The sequence below is a fragment of the Panthera tigris genome, chromosome D2 (assembly GCF_018350195.1).
Source record: "Panthera tigris isolate Pti1 chromosome D2, P.tigris_Pti1_mat1.1, whole genome shotgun sequence".
NCBI lineage: Eukaryota > Metazoa > Chordata > Mammalia > Carnivora > Felidae > Panthera > Panthera tigris.
Window position 1 is genome coordinate 60,668,549 of NC_056670.1, and position 13,697 is coordinate 60,682,245.

The 13,697-nt window shown below is 40.7% G+C and overlaps 1 pseudogene; it reads left to right on the forward strand.

Annotated features, from left to right (window-relative positions):
* Positions 1-5,045: 5,045 nt before the first annotated feature.
* On the forward strand, positions 5,046-6,553 carry LOC102961853 (annotated as a pseudogene).
* The last annotated feature ends 7,144 nt before the right edge of the window (positions 6,554-13,697 follow it).

Here is a 13,697-nt window from a genome sequence, read left to right on the forward strand (position 1 = left end):
GACCTCACTACCTAGTTCCCTCATCTATAATACAGGAACAGATAACAATAGTACGTACAGGTGTTACAGGATGAAACAGTAGAGGGAAGGTGCTTAGCACAGTCCTGGCACACAGCACTCAATAAATGTTTGTATTGACCCACCACCAATTCTCAAGAAGACCCCAAGTGACAGAAAGCCCACTATTTCCAGAGCAATGCATTCCTCAGCAGCGCTGACAACGGTAATAAAGTGTTTCTGAAGCCTCTACTTTCTGGCCCAAGTCCTATCCCTTGGGAGCCTCAGAGAACAAACCGGTCTAATCTCTCTTTGACTTCTACTTTTCAGATACTTGAAGATTTCTGCCCAAGGTCTTCTTTTGTTCTGGACCAGTATCTCCCTTTACTGGGGGAGGGAAGGTCTTTGTCCTCATTCTCCTCATGAACCTAGTAGGTTTGAATGTGGCTCCTGTAGAGTATATCACCCAAAACGGAATCAAATGTTTGTAGTACCATCAGAGCAAAGCAGTCCCCTAACTTCCTCCTTATAGGACTTACTGCCTTCCATTCACACAGTGAAGTTCTTGGCTTCCGCACTATTGACTCATTGCGCTTGCCATCAACTAAAACCTTCAAGACTTTTAAATAACTGCTCTGCTGGAGCATTTTTTTTAACTCTCTGGTGGTTTTTGAGCCAACTTCAATTCAGGTCAGCTGAGGACAGGCCTTGGACCTCTCACCTACTAGATTTTTCAGGAGTATGTGAGAAAAAGGAATAGGAGTTGGAAGTTCATCTAATACCATCTTTAAACCAAGTGTTTTTGGGAAAAGGTCAGGATTTCTGTCTAAAGACCATCCCACTGAGCAAATAAAATGCATGCATATATATATATATGTGTGTGTGTGTGTGTGTGTGTGTATGCATATATACGTATATATATACATATACACACACACACACACACACGCATATATATATATGTATATAAAATCCAACAGCAAGAAAAAGTGCACACACACAAACACACACAAACTAAAAGGAAATATATAAGTATGTTACTCAGGGTGGTTTCTTCTTTATACTTTTCCATAAATTTCCCAGGTTTTCTACATTGTTTATACTACTTTTATAATCAAGAACTGTGTTTCCAAAAAAAACCAGAACAAGTAATTTTAAAAATCAGAGACATGTAATAACTTTAAAAATTGGGAAACAAACTTAAGACATAACTGACTAAGAAAAAATTTGTAATATATAAAACAAAGGATTTGTATCTGGAACATACAAAGGATTCTTAACAAATCAATAAGAAGAAAAATCTACTAGAAAAATGGGCAAATAATATAAATAGGCAGTTCACAGAAAATACAAATTGCTAACAAATACACAAAAAAGTACTATCTCACTGGTAACCAAGGAAATGGAAATTAAAACTGAGATTGGCAACAATTTTCAATCTTCATAATATCAAAAGAATATAAATTGGCATCTCCACTTTAGAGGGCAACTGAACAACATCTATTAAATCCATGTCTCAGCAATACCACTTCTACTTATCTAACTGTATGTAATATGGAGGTGTGTATAAGGATAATTACTATGATATTGTTAAAAAATAAAATGTGAGGGTGCTGGGGTGGCTCAGTCAGTTGAGCGTCCAACTTTTGATTTCAGCTCAGGTCATGATTTTACTGTTCATGAGATCCAGCCCTACATCAGGCTCTGTGCTAACAGAAAAAAGTTAAATAAACTTAAAAAATAAAAAATATTTAAAGTTAAATAAATAAAGTTAAATAAACTTTAAAACAGTAAAAAATATTTAAAGTTAAATAAACTTTTAAAATTTTTTAAAAATTAAATTTAAAGAAAGAAAATGTGGAATCAGCCTTAATGCCCATCACTAGGGGAGTGGCTAAATAAAATTTAGAATGCTCATAATGGAATTCTATAGAGGATTTAAAAGAAGTGACCTTGATCTATATGTTAATATAGATTTATCTCAAAATCATATAGCTGAATGTAAGCAGCAAGTTGCAACATGATATATAATATGTATATTATATTGATATTTTTAAAAAATCTTCCTCAAAATGGATAACTTCAGTCTAATTATGAAAAATCATCAGACAAACCCAAATCAAGGGATATTCTACAAAATACCTGACCTGGACTATTCAAAAGGATTAAGGTTGGGGTGCCTGGCTGGCTCAGTTGGGAGAACATGTAACTCTTAATCTCGGGGTCAAGAGTTCGAGCCCCATGTTGGGTGCAGAGATTACTTAAAAGTAAATAAATAAATGAACTTAAAAAAAATGGAAGCCTTTAAAAAAAAAAAGTGTTAGGGTCATGGAAGTCAAGGAAAGACTGAGAACTGTCACAGGCTGGAGGAAGCTAAAGAGAAAACTAAATGCAATGTTGGATCCTGGAACCATAAAAACACATTAGTGGAAAAACTGGTAAAGTTTTAACAAAGTTTATAATTTAATAGTATATTGTACCAGTGTTAATTTCTTAGTTTTGACCATTAAACCAGAGTTATGGAACCTGTTAATATTAGGAGAGGCTGAGTGAAGGTATACTGGAACTTTCTGTTAAGATCTTTGCAACTCTTCTGTATATCTAAAATTATTTCAAAATAAAATGTTAAAACACTTTGCAACTCTCCTGTAAACTAAAATTACTTTCAAAATAAAATGTTAAAATAGACATAAATACCATTATCTCTTATCAACACTGCTATAGACAATGTTTGTATCCCCTTCTAAATTCAGATGATGAAACCTAATGCCTAATGTGATGGTGTGTAAAGGTGGGGCCATTGAAAGGTAATTAGGTCATGAGGGCAGAGTCCTCATAAATGGAATGAGTGCCCTTATAAAAGAGACCCCAGAAAACTTCCTACCTTCTCTGCTCTGTAAGGACAAAGTAAGAAGACAGCTGTCTCTGAACCAGGAAACAAGCCTTCACCAAATCTGCTGGTGCCTTGCTCTTGGACTTCCCAGCCTCTAGAACTGTGAGGAATTTTATAGGCTACTAAGTGACTGGTATACTATTATAGCACCCCAAACTAAGACAATCACACATTAAATTTGTAAAAGATTTTTAAAACAGGTTATAAGGCTACATGCCAAACTCATCAGAAGTTATCTCTAGGGGTGCCTGGGTGGCTGTCAGTTAAGCATCAGACTCTTGAGTTCCGTTCAGGTCATGATCTCACAGTTCATGAGGTAGAGCCCCACGTTGGGTTCTGTGCTGACAGCGCAGAGCCTGCTTGGGATTCTCTCCCTCTTAGGATTCTGCTCCTCCCCCACTTGTGTGTGTGTGTGTGTGTGTGTGTGTGTGTGTGTGTGTGTCTCAAAATAAATAAATAAACTTAAAAAAAATTCTCTCTTAAAAAAAAAAGCTATCTCTATCTCTAAAGATGGGGTAAGGGGCCAAGATTGGGGGTAAGTTCAAGGGGAGTTTAATTTAGTTTTACTGTTTCTGAAGATAAGTGTATTCATGTATTGTTTTTGTAACCAGAAATTATTATTTTTTTTAATTGCAGAAGAAAGGAAAAGGACAGGGCATTTGGCCTTATGACTCCTTCTGGAGTAAGACAAGCCATACCAAGTATGAAAGAACTGAACCTTCTAACAGAAGAGTGGGGAGCCTGAGGAAGCAAAGGAGCCTTAAGTGGCTTGCTTGTGATCTCTAACTTGGCATGGGCTGAAGGGCCTGGGCAGTGAGTGCTTAAAAAGAGAGGCCATTCTACTGTGGCCTTGGATGGCCTCTCACCAAACTTCCTGCCCAGCACCCACATGGCTGTCCCACCCCTCTGATTAATACTATTTTCCCCAGAATACCATAAAAGTCTGAGTCAACCAGAACGTAAGCAGCATTCACAGGTTACTCATCAGTTTTCTGCTCCTTGGTAGAAACTCTCAGAGAAATGCAAACATTGCTTAACACCCTGGCCTGGGGCCTAGAAACAACCTCCTGCTGCCCAAAACTCTTTGTCCCAGGAAGTGTTCAATCTTAGATCCAATCAGCCACCTCATTTGTCTCCTCTGTTTTTCATCCTTCTTTATCTAATAGCATAGGATCAGCACTTACCATGATAAGTGCCAGTACAGGCATTATGGAAGAAGCCAACCATAAAATGTTTAGTCTAGCTAGAAATGTCTATTTCTAGTCCAATTTGAGAAATGGGACATCCATGTAAGACTTAGAAGGACCTACATTTATTCAAAAACATGCAGTGAGCTTCTACTCTGTGCCTAATACTGATCAATAGAGACATGGGTTTCTGCAGGAGGTTTCTGACTGCTTGGAAAGATGAGCTTTAAATGAATAATTATTTTATCACAATTTTAGGGAAGTGATATTCAGGAAAAGTAAAAGATACAATGAGGGAAAACAAAATAGGGGCTAGGTTTTGGGATAGGGAGAGGGTCAGGAAGGGAACTTTCCCTAAGGAAATAACATCTCACCTGAGACCTGAAGGATGAGTAGGACTTCAACTACAAAGAGAGAGGGGCTTGCTTGGAAGAGTGAGGATTCCTGAAAGAGGGACCAGTAGATACAAAGGCCTGAAAGTAGGGATGAACCTGTGTATGTATAAAATGATCTGAAGCCTAGAGAGAAAAGGCAGAGAGAAAAGGAGAAAGTAGCAAAAAAAAAAAAAAAAAAAAAGGACCTGGAAAGAGGCAGGATCAGACCTTGCAGGGCACCGTAGACCAGATAAATGATTATCTTACCCTAAGTGTGTCGAAGAGTAATTGAGGCCATAAAGTGAAGGAGTTGCACGGATCAGCTCTGCAGTTTAAATGAATGGAATGTAATCAACCAATCGTCTCAGGCATTTATGAAAATTATTTCATTTCGGGGCACCTGGGTGGTTCAGTTGGTTGAGCGTTGGACTTCGGCTCAAGTCATGATCTCTCAGTTCATGAGTTTGAGCCCCGCATGGGGCTTGCTGCTGTCAGCACCCAGCCTGCTTCGGATCCTCTGTTCCTCTCTCCCTCTGCCCCTCCCCCACTTATGCTCGTTCTCTCTCTCTCTCTTTCTCTCTCTCAAATAAATAAATAAATAAAACTATTTCTAAAAAAGAAATAATTTTCTTTTTATTATTGAGAAAGACAAGATCTGCAAGTTCTATGACAATCATTTCATTTACTGAACATCTAGCAGGTGGTAAATACTGGAGATCCCCTATCCACACTTTACCCCAGAGTTGCTGAACATCTATTTAGGTAATTAGACACTTGGGTAAAACATAAAGGCAGGTCATTATATTCCAGATGCCTAAGAGCTTCAGAGTTTCAGGAGAGATGGATTCCAGAGCAGACAGAAGAGTCAGAATCAAATACATAGATGTGCTACTTCATACCTATGAGGATAGCTAAAGTTAAAAGGGAAAAAAAAGCAACATAACAAGTGTTGACAAGGATGTACAGAAACTAGAACACTCTTGCATTTCTGGTAGAAATGTAAAATGGTACAGCCTCTATGGAAAACAGCTTGGTGGTTCCTCAGAAAGCTAAACATAGAATTACCTTACGATCCAACAATTCCACTTCTGGGTATATATCCAAAAAGATTGAAAATAGGGACTCAAACAGACACTTTATACTGATGTTCATAGTAGCATAATTTACAGTAGCTAAAAAGTGGAAGCAACCCAAGAGTCCATTAATACATGAATGGATAAACAAAATGTGGTACATACATACAAAGGAATGTTATTCAGCCATAAGAATGAATGAAGTTCTGGTACCTGCTACAACCTGGATGAACCTTGAAAACATTATGCCAAGTAAAATAAGCCAAACACAAAAGGACAAATACTATGTGATTTCACTTATGCGAAATATCTAGAACAGGCAAATTCATACAGACAGAAAGTAGATTAGAGATTACTGGGGGCTGGCAGGGGAGTTATTACTTAATGGGGACAGAGTTTCCATTTGGATCATGGAAAAAAAGAGTTTTGCAAATAGACAGTGGTACCTTTTTCAGGCAGTCAGGAAGACGGCAGACATTCAGACAGAGTGTGCCTACCAAAAGCAGCCAATCATCTTTCAAAATAACAAAAGGGTTCTGCTTAGAGAAACTGGCAAGGAGATGCTCCCTCAATACTACAAAAACACTGGTCTGGGCTTCAGGATGCCCAAGGAGACCAGTGAGGGCACCTAGATCATTAAGAAAAGCCTCTTTACCAGTAATGTCTCCATCAGAGGGCAGGTTCTGTTTGGCATGGTGACCAAGATGAAGACGCAGAGGACCACTGTCATCTTCCAAGACTACCTCCACTGCATATCAAAGTACAACCACTTTGAGAAACCCACAAGAACATGTCTGTGCACCTGTCCCCCTGCTTCAGAGATGTCCAAATTGATGACATAGTCACAGTGGGTAAGTGCAGGTCCTTGAGCAAGACTGTGCGATTCAATGTGTTCAAAGTCATGAAGGCCGCTGGTACCAAAAAGCAATTCCAGAAGTTCTGAGACTAGACATCTGCCCACGCTCCTGATGAAAATAAAGTTATTTTCCCTGTCGAAAGGAAGGAAGGAAGAAGAAAAGGCAGTGCTGATGGTTGCACAACACTATAAATGTACCCAATGCCATTAAAATGTTTAAATGTTTATTTATTTCTTTTGAGAGAGAGTGAGCACAAGCAGAGTAGGGAAAGAGAGAGAGGGAGAAAGAGAATCCCAAGAAGGCTCCACTATGTCAGCACAGAGCCTGATGTGGGGCTGCATCTCAGGAACCTTGAAATCATGACCTGAGCCAAAATCAAGAGTCAGGATGCTTGGGGCGCCTGGGTGGCTCAGTTGGTTGAGCGTCCGACTTCAGCTCAGGTCGTGATCTCACAGTCTGTGAGTTCGAGCCCCGCGTCGGGCTCTGTGCTGACAGCTCAGAGCCTGGATCCTGCTTCGGATTCTGTGTCTCCCTCTCTCTTTGCCCCTCTCCCGCTCATGCTCTGTCTCTCTCTCTCTCTGTCAAAAATAAACATTAAAAAAATAAAAAAATAAAAAAAAAAAAAGAGTCAGGATGCTTAACCAACTGAGCCACCCAAGGGTCATTTTTAAGTGTTTTAAAAGTTTAAAATGGCAAATTCTGTTATATATATTTTACCACAGTGAAAATTAAAAAAAAAATTTAAATTTGTTTTTTAATTTATTTTGAGAGAGAGATAGAGAGCAAGCAGGGGAGGGGCAGAGCAAGAGGGAAACAGAATCCCAAGCAGGCTCCACACCACCAGCACAGAGGCCCATGCAGGGCTGGAACCCCCCAACCACAAGATCTTGAGCCAAAAGCAAGAGTTGGATGCCTAACCGACGAGCCACCCAGGCGACCCCAAAAAAATTTTAAAGGAATTGAACACATATTTATATAGGACCATTTCCTCCGTGTCCACTGGGCTCCTTCCATATGGCCACTTTTCAGTTCCCGATCCACATGTCCTTGCTTATACTGTTTCCTCTGCATGAAAAGCTCTTTTCACCTTTTGAACCCTATTCATCTTTTAGGTGTTAGCTCAAATGTTACTTGGAGAGGTCTTACCACTCTCTTTACCCTGGTATTTTCTTTCATGCTGTCCTTTACTTCCCCATCTCTCCAGTTCCCTTCCCTTCCCACAATCACAATTAAAGAAGTTTTTGTGTGAATATGTCTTTAATATCTGCCTGCTCATTAGGCTGTAAGCTCCAGGAGGGCATGGACAGTATCCATCTTGTCCACTGAGAAGGGATACAATGCCTACCTAGCCCAGGTAGGTGCTGGTACAGTGGGGATTGGGGATTCCATATATTTTTTTAAATAAGTTAATTAATAACTAAATGAATGTGTGGTAGGATTGTGAGTGGATTTTATTTTAATGCCTTCTACAAGGTTGTGTCTTGATTAAATTATTTTTAAAAACGGGGGGGTGGGGGGAGCGGGGGGAGCACACCAGAGCTCTCATTCTTTCATCCCTGTGCTCTACCTTGTGAAGTCCTAAGCATCTCTTGGAGCAGGAACCTGAGCCAGACACCAGTACAATCTGTTTCCAGATAGATCTGATATGTTGCCAACTGTTCCAACCTTGGAGTCTAAATGTCCACCTAAATAAGTGATAAGTTGTTGGACTTAAAATGGAACACCTCTGGGGCACCTGAGTGGCTCAGTCAGTTAAGTGTCTGACTCTTGATTTCAGCTCAGGTCATGATCTCACAGTTTGTGAGTTCAAGCCCCTAGTCAGGCTCTGTGCTGACAGCAAGGAGCTTACTTGGGATTCTCTATCTCCCTCTCTCTCTGCCCCTCCCCCACTCGAGCTCTGTCTCTGTCTCTCAAAAATGAATAAACGTTAAAAAAAATTTTTTTTTAAATGTGTTTGAAAACTACCAGTCCAGGCTCTGGAGGACCTCTCAGAAGGACTTTGCATGGACTCAGGTTCCAAGCTACAAGGTCTTACTGATCTTATCCAAAGTTCATTGACTTTGCCGCTGTTGTCTTGTGCTCCGTAAAAGGACATTTGCCCATTCTGATTCTTCCAGTGGTGTTGTGGAAAGGCGTCAAAAGAGATCACTGACAGCAGCTCAATACAGACCAGGCAGCTTAGTCCATAGGCAGCTTCTGTCTATGGAATCAGAGGCTAAAAATAGATCATTACAAGCCACAAAAGTCTTAAATTGCTTCTAACTAGGCAGCATGGTGTAGGGATTAAGAAAATGGATTCCCGAGCCAGACACTCTGGCTTCAACTTCTGGCTCTGCAGCTAACTAGCTGTGACCCTGGACAGGTTTCTTCATACTCTCATATCTTAGTTTTCTCCTCTTCATAATGGAGGTGGAGATAATAATAGTGTCTACCTCATAGGCTTGATGAGGATTAAATGAGATCATATTTGTACAGCATTTGAGACAGGGCCAGGCATCCAGTAAGTACTATATAAATAAATAAGTAGCAATGGTACTTTTCTTTCTGTATGAATTTATGAATGGCAAAGCCCAAATCCTGGCATTTTAAGTCTTCTACTGTTTGATGTTTTACCACTACTGTCGAGGTGAGGCTCTTTCTGCAGCCTCCCACACCTCTGAGGAATTGGGGTCACATGGCCCTCTGAAATGGTAAGTGGTTACCAGATCCTGGATTCCTTCACTCAGTAATATTTCAAAAGCAATTTTGGGGGTTCCCATAGGGTGGTCATCTTTGGATTATGCCATTCAGGACATTAAAATAAACTGCCATCTACTATCATTACTATTTCATGAAAGGCAATTTTAACACCAAAAAAGTAGGAAATAGGAAAAACATAATCTCAGAATAAAAGGCAGGTCTTCTTCAACTGTCCATTGATGGATGAACGGATAAAGAAGATGTGGTATATCTATACAATGGAGTATTACTCGGCAATCAAATAGGATGAAATCTTGCCATTTGCAACTACGTGGATAGAACTCAGATGGTATTATGCTAAGGGAAATTAGTCAGTCACAAAGACAAATACCATATGACTTCACTCATATGAGGAATTTAAGATATAAAACAGATGAACATAAGGGAAGGGAAGAAAAATAATATAAAAACAGGGAAGGGGACAAAACATAGGAGACTCTTAAATATAGAGAACAAACAGGGTTGCTGGAGGGGTTGTGGGAGGGTGGATGGACTAAATGGGTAAGGGGCATTAAGGAATCTACTCTTGAAATCATTGTTGCACTATATGCTAACTAACTTGGATGTAAATTCTTTTTTAAAAAGGCAGGTATTCTTTTTGTTTTAAGTTTATTTACTTATTTTGAAAGAATGAGAAAGAGAAAATGAGCTGGGGAAGGGCAGAGAGAGAGAGACAGAGGGAGGAAAGAGAATCCCAAGCAGGCTCCATGCTGTCAGCACGGAGCCTGACTTGAGGCTTGATCTTATTAACCATGAGATCATGACCTGAACTGAGATCAAGAGTTGTATGCTTAACTGACTGAGCCACCCAGGCACCCCAAAAGGCATGGATTTAAAGTAAACTGAGCTTAGTAAAAAATCAATACCCTTTTTTGTTCCTTTGTTGTTTAATCTTGAACCAGCAGCCAAGAGCCAACTCTTGTCTAAGACCCAGCATTTGGTTAACACTGCTCTACACAGCCCTTCTGAGTGTTCTTGAACATCGTGGACACTGTAACTAAATATACCTTAAAGCTAGTCCTGAACACCCCAACTTTATAAAACTGAAGTTGTTTGCTAATAATCCTGGAGAACACTGCTATGCTCAGAGTAGATGGGCCACAACTGGAAGGGGTTATTTTAGTTGTTCCCTGTAGCACAAATTGGGTCATTTAGAACCTTGGCTCTAATTCCAAGGAGTCAGGAAGGCCTCTGAGCTACCCAAGTGTTTTAGAAAGTCCCTCCCAGTTCTGCGTCCCCTTTACTTTCATACCACTACCATACACACGAGGCTTCTGAAACCAGATGTGTGAGCAATTCTCTGTAACAACTGAGTATCAACAATTTAACTCAATTCTGACACTTTGCCTTGAGAGTGTCCAGATCCCACAGGGTAAGGGCTCAGTCTCATGAGACGGCTCCCCACTTTGAATGCCAGTCACAAGTAATAGGTGCCCAGCTTACTATAACTTCTGTCTGACTTAGCTACAGATCAAAGGTTCTCATGACCTCTTCCCCCTTGGATTCAATTATTTGTTAAAAGAGCCACTCACAGGGGTGCCTGGTTACCTCAGTCACTGGAGCCTGCAACTCTTGATCTCAGGGTTGTGGGTTTGAGCCCTAAGTTGGGTGTAGAGATTACTTAAAAATAAAATCTTTTTTTTTTTCAAGTTTATTTATTCATTTGGTGTGTGTGTAGTGGGGGGAGGTGCAGAGAGAAGGGGAGAGAATCCTAAGCAGGTTCTTCACTATCAGCCTAGAGCCAGACGTGGGGCTCAAACTCACAAACCATAGGATCATGACCAGAGCTGAAATCAATAGTCAGTGCTCAACCCACTGAACCACTCAGGCACCCCCAAAAATAAAAATTTTTCTAAGTTTATTTATTTCTTTTGAGAAAGAGAGAGAGAGAGCATGAGCAGGGAAGGGGTAGAGAGAGGGAGAAAGAGGATCCCAACCAGGCTCCACATTGTCAGCTCAGAGCCTGACACAGGGCTCGAACCCACAAACTGTGAGATCATGACCTGAGCCAAAACCAAGAGTCAGATGCTTAACCAACTGAGACACCCAAGTGCCCTGCAAAAATAAAATCTTTAAAAAACAAATGAAATGAAATAAAATAAAATAAAATAAATAAAATCTTAAAAAAAAAAGAGCCACTCCCAGAACAAACACCTACTTGTGTTTATTAGTTTATTAAATGACATGATAAAGGGTACAGATGAACAGCTGGATGAAGAGGTTTGGGGAGGTTCCCACACACAGGAGCTTTTATTTCCATGGAGTTGTCTCCCAGTATATTGATGTGTTGTATTCACCAACCTGGAGATTCTCTGAACCCCACACTGTGGGGATTTTTATGGAGGCTTAATCATGTAGGCATGATTGACCAATTCTATTTTTAGCTCCTTGCCCTTTGTAAGAGAATGAAGGGAAGGGCTGAAAATTCTAAGCTTCTAATCATGGATTGGTCTTTCCAGTGATCAGCCCTCATCCAGGAGCCATTTATGACTCTATGAGAGTCACCCTCATTAGAACAAAAGACAGGGGCGCCTGGGTGGCTCAGTCGGTTAAGCGTCCGACTTCAGCTCAGGTCACGATCTCGCGGTCCGTGAGTTCGAGCCCCGCGTCGGGCTCTGGGCTGATGGCTCAGAGCCTGGAGCCTGCTTCCGATTCTGTGTCTCCCTCTCTCTCTGCCCCTGCCCCGTTCATGCTCTGTCTCTGTCTCAAAAATAAATAAAAAACGTTAAAAAAAAAAATTAAAAAAAAAGAACAAAAGACAGTCCTATCACCCAGGGATTACAAGGGTTTCCGGAGCTCTGTACCAGGAATCAGGAAAAGGGAACAACATGTATTTTCTTCTCTCTCACAGTGAGTGTGCAGGTTTTCTTCCTAGACACAGTAAGAGAGTCCAGGAAGGAGAGTCAGGGTTCAGGGACTGTCATGCTGATTCTGCTGCTAATCTACTGTGTAATTTTGGTGAGGCCCTTAACCATTCAGAGACCTGTTCTACTCCTCTACAAAATGGAGGCAATAATACCTGCTCTGCATTCCTCAAGGTTGCTATGGGAATCAAACAAATAATGGCTATGAATATGGTGTTAAAGCACTGTAAAGGAATGAGTATTTGTTAACTCTCAGCCCCTACCCCCTTCTAGTCAGGGCCTCAAGTTTCCCTACTAACTTAATGCCAATGATCCTTTCCTCCACCCTCTTCTTTAGCCTGACTAGGACTCCATAGCACAACACTCCAGGGGAGACTTCTAGGCCTTGGTTTAGAGCAGTGTGGTAAGGAAGAGCTGATTTTTTTTTTCTCCTTCTCAGAGCCTTGGTCTCCAAAGTCTCTCCAGATGGAGGGAGCTGAGCTCCTAAGTATTAAACACTCAGGAACCCACAAACACTCTTGGAGTTCCAGCTAAGTGAGCCTGTCCAATAATACTTCCTGCTAAACTAACAAAGGGTGATAGCAGGAGAATGCTGGGAGACATTCCATTCTCCTGCCTCCAAGGAATCTTGGCAGCTCAACTTTCTAGTGCGTTATATCTGGAAGAAACTTTAGATCAGTGGTTCTCAATGCTGGCTGAACATTAGAATCACCAGGGGAGCTTTTAAAAAATATCCATGCCAGATTGTATCTCACACCAATTAAATCAGAATCTTGGGGGGAGGGACCTAGACATCAGTATTTTTAAAGCTCCCCAGATGATTGCAATGTGCAGCCTAGTTTGAGAACCACTGTCATAGATAATCCAGGTCAAACACCTCATTTTAATGAAGTAAAAATAGGTCCTGGGAGTTTATGAGTTTTGTGCAAAGTCATACAACTGGTTAGAATTTGAAATATCAATTCAATAAGTTGATGATAATAACAGCTAATTTTTGTTGAGCATTTACTGGTAAGCAACCTGCACTTTATAAACATAATCTCACTTAATCATCACAATAATCTTAGAAACCTGAGAAACCTCAGAAAACTGAGGCCCAAAGGTTTTAGTTCACTCAAGGTCAAAGCAACTAAAGTGGTGGAGATCCCCATTCAACAGTTTAACCAAATTTGAGCAGCATGCAGTTGACAAGATAGGGATAGGGCCAATGCCATTAAGGAATTTACAGTCTATCTGGAGAAGGGTTGCCTCCAGTTGAGCGTCAGTTGAGCTCTTGGTTTTGGTTCAGGTCATGATCACAGGGTCATGGGATAGAGCCCTGCGTGGGGCTCTGCACTAAGTATGGAGCCTGCTTAAGATTCTCTTTCTCTCTCTGCCTCTGCCTCTCTCTCCTGCTCTCTCTAAAAATAAAAATTTAAATACACACACACACACACACACACATTATAGTCTACCTGGAGAGACAGGAAACAGGTGAGCCAAAAATTAAACCAGTTTGATAAGTGTGATAGTAAAAGTAAACAATGGGGGGCACTCAGGTCATGATTCCACGGTTCAGTCTGTGAGTGAGCCCCGCATCGGGCTCTCTGCTGTCAGCACAGAGCCTGCTTCAGATCCTCTGTCCCCCTCCTTCTGCTTCTCCCCTGCTCAAGCTATCTTTCAAAAATAAACATTTTTTAAAAAATGGGCAGAAGACATGAGCAGACATTTCTC